This window comes from Haliotis cracherodii, unplaced genomic scaffold, assembly GCF_022045235.1.
Source record: "Haliotis cracherodii isolate W230 unplaced genomic scaffold, xgHalCrac1.p SCAF_3, whole genome shotgun sequence".
Lineage (NCBI taxonomy): Eukaryota > Metazoa > Mollusca > Gastropoda > Lepetellida > Haliotidae > Haliotis > Haliotis cracherodii.
The window spans coordinates 56,817,901-56,826,335 of record NW_027266286.1 but is presented as its reverse complement, the minus strand read 5'-3'; positions in this window follow the sequence as shown (position 1 = coordinate 56,826,335).

Genomic DNA, 8,435 nt, shown 5'->3' with positions numbered 1-8,435 from the left:
TGCCAGAGAATAATAAAATGAGTAACGGGTCGGTTGCGGATACCCCTTTGCCGTATTCCAAAACATGAAGACCTGGAGTAAAATCCTTCCCGCATCAGTGGAGAATAGAATGATACGCGTCCATTTCTTCTTCTTTTGTGATGTTTTTCCTGGCATCTCTGAAAGTTATTAAAAGTGCAGGTCAGCAGGTAACATTATATTATGGAAATGAGACAGTTTCTAAAAATACGCATTTCCTCAAAAGGAATCGGCTTCTTGAAAGAGGAAGACGATTAATTAGTTAAATTCTTATTTTGGAGGAACCATTTCTGAATAGTTCCGTTTCTGAATTTCCACACTAATCAACATGTTATTTATGCTTTGAAAAAAAACCATATAATTTTATGTCACTTATTCGTGAACTACATAATCGATGCAAATTCAAAACATCAAAAAATATGTCCACTTGTATTTTCCTGATGTAACGTTCTTGTTGAGCAGTTAAAATTGCGACCACGTTGACGTCGAGATAACCTGGTTCCAAAACTCCTATTGTCATAAGTTGTCTGTTGTCTTAGAGAGAAAACGACTAACAGCACTGTTGGAATAGAAGTTCCATGTCATTCATGTAATAGCTCACTGTAACCAAGTGCTTGATACTTATATGACGTGTCTATGGTATATAGAGATAATGTATGGAGTGGAAATACATATTATGGCAAGTGATATCCATTTGGTTAATAAAAACATACCACTTTCCTTCATCTGCTTCGATGAGTATAATCTGATACCGAATTTGTTTCTCATTCCACTCATGGAAATATGGGGACCGCCTCCGTGGTCGAGACGCAGAGCGTCCGCTTGGAGAGTTGGAGGTCCGGGGTTCGATCCACAGACGCGTCATACCAAAAGACTTTAAAAGATAGTACTTGTTGTTACCCTTTCTGTTACACACACACACACACACACACACATACACACACACACGTGCATGCACGTCACTATATAAGTGTAATAATCTTGTACGCGACGTTAAACCCCATTTCACCTCTCTATGACAAAATGCACGTTTCTCTGTTATCTGATTATATATGAAGCATATAGAATCAAACCTAATTTATTCTTCGGGCGGTGGGAACCAGGGTCGATTCCCCACAATGGTACAATGTGTGAAGCCGATTTCTGTTGTCCCCTGCCGTCATATTGAGCATACTAACTCACCAATCGACCCGTGAAGATCAGGGGTAGAATTGGTCTTCAGCAACCCATGCTTGTCGTAAAAGGTGACTAACGGGATCGGGTGGTCAGGCTCGCTGACTTGGTTGATGCATGTCATCGATCCCAATTGCGTGGATCGATGCTCATGATATCAATCACTGGATTGTCTGGTCCAGACTCGATTATTTACAGACCGCCGTCATATAGCTGGAATATTGCTGAGTGCGGCGTTAAACAACAAACCAACAACAACATCACTCACCAATCATGCCATAATGTGTGTCTTTACCCAACAGTGAGTATTTTCTCTCTTTAAACCACACAGCTGAAATAAAAATCGCTTACCATGTTCAAGAGATTTCACACATTGAAGTCCCTTAGTTCTGCTCTGAATAACCTTAGAATTCCGTGGACATGCCAGTTCCTTTGCTGCAACGTGTGTCACCTGGAACGATCAGCAAGAAGTGTTCTTAGTAATGGAAGAGTCGCGGTCACCCATCTACATATTGACAGCTACAAGCATTAATCTTTAACACATCATTTAAAAGTCTTTAAAGCTAAACTGCTTTTCAGTTTTTTTAAACAATGACTCAAAATTACTGAAAATACTAATTTTGTTTGTAAGACATAGAATGTGATATCAATTTAATGTAATCAAAACAGAGACATTGGCCCCAACAAAACATTCAAAAGGCACTTTTCACTGGTCAACCTCATTTCAACATTACATTTTATCTAGGTTTCTGACATTTGGCTTCTTGTATTTGTAATCTGAAGCGGCCATAACCAAACCTGAAGAGCAGGACTTTTTCACCCACAGTTGTCATTACAACACCAACTACAAAGTATATATGTTATGAATATATTATAATTGATTCCGTGACATCTGACTGGCTAACCAAGCAATATAACATCGTTTTCGTCAACCGAAAAAAATGAGGCCACGCCGCCTAACGGACTACTGTTTCTTGATTGGCTGATAATAGGAGGGCGGGCTTGTGTGGCATTATTCCGCTGAACGATGTCACTGATTTCGTATTGATGTCTACAGTATATATTTTTAGGATTATAAATACAGTATGTGAAGTTATTGCTGTTGGCGTACTTCTTACATGAATATACCTCCATCAATGTAAAAAATATTGAATTCAATTCTTAAAATAATTACGACATACAGATTCAATTTCCAAACAATATAGTTGGTGTGGGAAGTTACATTTGGTGATATATCATTGAATTGTGTATACTCTCAAAGGGTAACAGACACATCAAAATTATGAACAGAAAAGTTTAATAAAGATTAAATCATACAGAAGACTAGACTTTTTGGTATCTTATTTCCCAAAGAGAGGCCGTATTACGTTGCACGTGTTTAAATGACCAGTCGATCTGAGGAGAACTTTGAAGAGATAGATTTGAGGCAACCACGATACGTGTATCAAAACCCGAAGAAAATCGCTTCTGTAGCGTCTCACCTGAGATTTATCAGGAACATATTTCTTTTTTTCGTTTTCGTTATGGTCATTATCGTTGTCAGTGATATGACAACTGAGATCGGAGGTCAAGTAGACGTAGGACGTACATCCAGGGGTCTGGCGACAGAGGCCCTGACACATCTTAGGGCCAAAAGGCCTTCGATAAATATCGAGAGTAAAAACCACACCGATAAAAGCTGCTAAGGAAGATACCCTTAAGCAGACGAACATCTTCTTCTCAAACATGCCAAGGTTTTTGTCTGCTTTGTTAGCGTTCTGTAAATGAAACAATATGTTGAAAACACTGAAGAATGGTGATCTACTGATGCACTAACGCACTGAGAATGAAACAACAATATGAATACTAGCTAAGAAGGTTGATATGTGTAAACAGAACCCGGGACCCCTCGCTAGCGCGCTGAGAATGAAACAACAATATGAATACTAGCTAAGAAGGTTGATATGTGTAAACAGACCCCGGGACCCCTCGCTAACGCGCTGAGAATGAAACAACAGGATGAATACTAGCTAAGAAGGTTGATATGTGTAAACAGACCCCGTGACCCCTCGCTAACGCGCTGAGAATGAAACAACAGGAAGAATACTAGCTAAGAAGGTTGATATGTGTAAACAGACACCGTGACCCCTCGCTAACGCGCTGAGAATGAAACAACAGGAAGAATACTAGCGAAGCAGGTTGATATATTCAAACAGACCCCGTGACCCCTCGCTAACGCGCTGAGAATGAAACAACAGGAAGAATACTAGCTAAGAAGGTTGATATGTGTAAACAGACTCCGTGACCCCTCGCTAACGCGCTGAGAATAAAACAACAGGAAGAATACTAGCTAAGAAGGTTGATATGTGTAAACAGACTCCGTGACCCCTCGCTAACGCGCTGAGAATGAAACAACAGGAAGAATACTAGCTAAGAAGGTTGATATATTCAAACAGACCCCGTGACCCCTCGCTAACGCGCTGAGAATGAAACAACAGGAAGAATACTAGCTAAGAAGGTTGATATATTCAAACAGACCCCGGGACCCCTGGCTAACGCGTTGAGAATGAAACAACAGGAAGAATACTAGCTAAGAAGGTTGATATATTCAAACAGACCCCGTGACCCCTCGCTAACGCGCTGAGAATGAAACAACAGGAAGAATACTAGCTAAGAAGGTTGATATATTCAAACAGACCCCGTGACCCCTCGCTAACGCGCTGAGAATGAAACAACAGGAAGAATACTAGCTAAGAAGGTTGATATGTGTAAACAGACCCCGTGACCCCTCGCTAACGCGCTGAGAATGAAACAAAAGGAAGAATACTAGCTAAGAAGGTTGATATGTGTAAACAGACCCCGTGACCCCTCGCTAACGTGCTGAGAATGAAACAACAGGAAGAATACTAGCTAAGAAGGTTGATATGTGTAAACAGACCCCGTGACCCCTCGCTAACGCGCTGAGAATGAAACAAAAGGAAGAATACTAGCTAAGAAGGTTGATATGTGTAAACAGACCCCGTGACCCCTCGCTAACGTGCTGAGAATGAAACAACAGGACGAATACTATCTAAGAAGGTTGATATATTCAAACAGACCCACTGACCCCGTGTGAAGGAAGCAACATTATAACTGCAAGTAAAGGAGGCTGAAACATGCATTAAGACTGGAAGATCTCTGTTTTGGCGTTCTCGAAATGTTTTGTTTGATTAGTTTTCTAAACGCACGTTTTAGAGAATCCACAGATTTTGGAAAATCCACACTGTAATTTCACTTGTCTCAGAAAGTTTCCGTGAATATAAAGCATCTATAATGCATCACAGAGACTCGTTTACTGGTTTCATGTGACCCGTGAAGAGCCAGGGTAGAATAGGTCTTCAGCAACCCATGCTTGTCGTAAAAGGCGACTAACGGGATCGGGTGGTCAGGCTCGCTGACTTGGTTGATGCATGTCATCGATCCCAATTGCGTGGATCGATGCTCATGATATTAATCACTGGATTGTCTGGTCCAGACTCGATTATTTACAGACCGCCGTCATATAGCTGGAATATTGCTGAGTGCGGAACCAAACTGGTTTCATGTGATCTTCAAGACAGCAATGTCCACGTGCCTGTGTGCACTTACAAATAATGCTGTCCTAATCTACTGATCAGCCCCGTTTTACTGTAAACTCACTGGTAGATAATTTGGGTATGAAACGTGCTAACCCTTCATGCAGATGCATATCTGAACACAATGTGTATTCAATTGTTGACAAGTATTTGTGCTTGAAGAACAAGATCAAATATAATTCTTTTTACACTTGATTCATTTGTTGGAAGTGCGTGTTGTCTGCCGTACCCTGCCAGTATGATACACACTTGTCATAATATCAAGGTCATTAATTATTTAAAAAACACAGTATGTGTCAGTATTCCACTTCGCGTTATTGATATCCATAATACAAGAAACGATATATTTTAGATAGCAGGCACAATGAATTTTTTTAAGGTAACGGTTGGGCGAAGGATCTGGCTATTTCAATGGTGTTCAATGGCTTTACTAAAACCTTGAATGGTGCTACCCTCTTTAAACATTTCCGAGCATAAATTGTATGACGGTCTTTGGAATCTTCGTAGAAAGAGGATTCTCTCAAAGGGAGCTGCTGGAATCGTGCTCAACGTGAAGGGAAAGTTAGCAACTACTGGAAAGTCGAATTTATCCCTCTTATCATACAGATTTGTGAATAGTTTACTGTTACTCTCAATCTTCATGTACAGATCGAAATATGAATAAGATGAGGTGGGTGAACTGCTCACATTTGTTTTTAGTTTTGGGTGGGAAATCAGTGGAAACTGGTTATTTGACATTTATTGAAGGTTTTCAGATCAACAATATACTTGGTCGTGAGGTGAAATGTTTTGGCCAAATTCCCTTGTTTTTGTTTGTGCTGAGAAGCCATTTTATGTGAATACAAACAGACCAGTAAACAAGACGCACATAGCGTAGGCGGGGATGCCTCCTTCTTGCCTAAATGTCCTATCCTCAGATTACAGAAAGATATACTATCTATGACGAAGTCCAGCACTTGACATATTGTTTTTATCTGCAAACTTCGGATGATATTTTCTTTCATTTTATAAGATTTAATATTGTAACTGTGTCCAAGGTCAACACGCTTAGTGCCAAGTGCCCCATGGACCAAGGAGTAAATGTATTCCTTAAGTTTGTCATGGGGGATAGTGGTTTTTAAAATGTTTTGACATAATTGAACTTGGTTCTTTTCTGAGACTGCAAACAATTCAAGCAGATCCAATGAGTTTTTGAGAATCCACGTGGTATTAATTCCAGTTGTCTCAAATCCTCAGATAAATAAAATGAACGTCCTTCCTTGATTGTACTAGATTATGGAGACAGAGATTAGACAGGGATTTGGTGATATATTTACTGGGCCTTACAGATTTTTGTGGAGCCACCTGGTCACTAACTACACGCAGTAAGTTCAGCCAATGTTCAGTACAAGGGTGTTAACGTTCTGGGGACCAGTCCCTTTACATTTACCAGGAAGGTTATCAAGGACGGGTATTCACAGACTAACTGGACACTGTATCTGGGAGGGGCGGTTGGGTAGCCTAGTGGTTAAAGCGTTCGCTCGTCACGCCGAAGACCCGGGTTCGATTCCCGACATGGGTACAATGTGTGAAGCCCATTTCTGGTGTCCCCCGCCGTGATATTGCTGGAATATTGTTAAAACGGCGTAAAACCATACTCACTCACTCACTCACTCACTCACTGTATCTGGGAAGAAACACCAGTTACAGGACAACTCTTGTGGCACGTTGTGCATGAAACCAGTGGAACCAACATGACGACGTTTTCGTATATTCGATTGGTTGGTTGGTTTGTTGTTTAACGTCGCACTCAGCAATATTCCAGCTTTATGACGTCGGTCTGTAAATAATCGAGTTTGCGCCAGACAATCCAGTGATTGATATCATGAGCAACGATCCACGCAATTGGGATCGATGACATGCATCAACCAAGTCAGCGAGCCTGACCACCCGATCCCATTAGAGGCCTCTTACGATAAGCATAGTCGCCTTTTACGGCAAGCATGGGTTGCTGAAGACCTACACTACACTTCATGGATCGTTAGAAGAGCTTCACGGGTCTTAACCATTAGAACCAACATGAAGACGTTTTTTTGTATATTCGAACACCACCACCATACATAAAAAGCAAATATATATGAATGCTCGTATCCGTTGACTGTAATGTGTGATTGATGTAAATATATTTGAAATGAATTCCAATCCGCAACTAGGGAGAAAAGAAGATAAGGGAACCCCAAAAAATATATTTAGAAAATTTGCTAGAGACAGCAGGACCCTGCTTATTCCAGTACATTTACCAGTACAGCATACAACTTGAATAATACGGGTATCTTTTCTTACACGTTATTTTAATTTATAAATTGAAATAATTAATTTAATTTATTACTTCCGAATTTTGAGCTACATTTTACGGTGGCCCGTGGAGGGACACGGAGTCTGTCTTTCCATATTTTGATATTTCACTTACTTTTATCGTTATCTTTAGCAAATTAACACGATTTGACTTACAACTATGTAACAAATCATGTGTAAAGAAGATATTGAATCGCTGAAAAGTGAAACGAAAATGTCAAAAACAAAAACGAAAATGTAAAGAAGAAATTGTTTAGATAATTATGTAATATTTGTAATTACCGGGTATCGTAAAACAGTGGCTTTAAAAGAATAAATATGTATATTTGTTCTTAAATTTAATCCTTGTTCTTAAATCGTAAATACTCACTCTTTGATTCCAGCTTCTTAACAATCTCTCTTCTTTATCTTTGTGCAACTTATTGTGACAGCTGGATTTCTAACTCGTGGAATCACTGCACACTAGGCTTCGCAACAGCCAGGCAAAATTAACATACATGGAGGAGTAATAATGTAGCTCACCTTGTTAACTGTGTACTGCAACAAATTCTATCTGAGCATATCAGTGAAAGTGTGAGTTGACTTTTAACGCTGCTTTGAACAGTATTTCAGTTACATCATGGCGTGTCAACCTAATCTTGGTGAAAACCCCGAAATGTAGCAGGTCTTCACCACGAGAACGGTTAACTATGTACTGCAACAAAATCTATCTGAGCATATCAGTGAATGTGTGTGTCAACGGTTATGCGGACAAACCAAAGGTCATAATCATGGCCAAGTTGGTTTTCAACCAATGATCATTGTATGGCGAGCAAATCGCTTTGTAAAAGAATGATTTGATAAATCAACGTGGACTTTTCAAAGAGACTTTTATTGGAGTTTTGAATATGTTTTTGACATTCTCCCAGTAAAAAACATTCAAACGTTGCCATTTGACCAGTAGTTCCCAACGTAAAATGAAGGGGGTATAACAAGGAGATGATAGATATTAAGTTAAATGGTTTTAATGGACTAATATACATAGCCTGACTAAAATACTTACCCTAGTCACATTGTTATTGCACACTACATGCAGAAATGTGGCTACTAATTTTTATTCAGTCCTAAAGAAATTTATAACACCTTTCAAATTCATGACTAAGTTGGTAAGTGAATTTGAAAATACTGTGACCGAAAGGATGTAATATGACGCATACCACACACACATTACTGCAAAGCGTGCTGTATAACACCTCAGGCCTAAAGTCTTTCCTCCCACATCAAGATGACATGACGTGATACTACTGATACAGTTAAAACACCTTCAACCCAACTCGG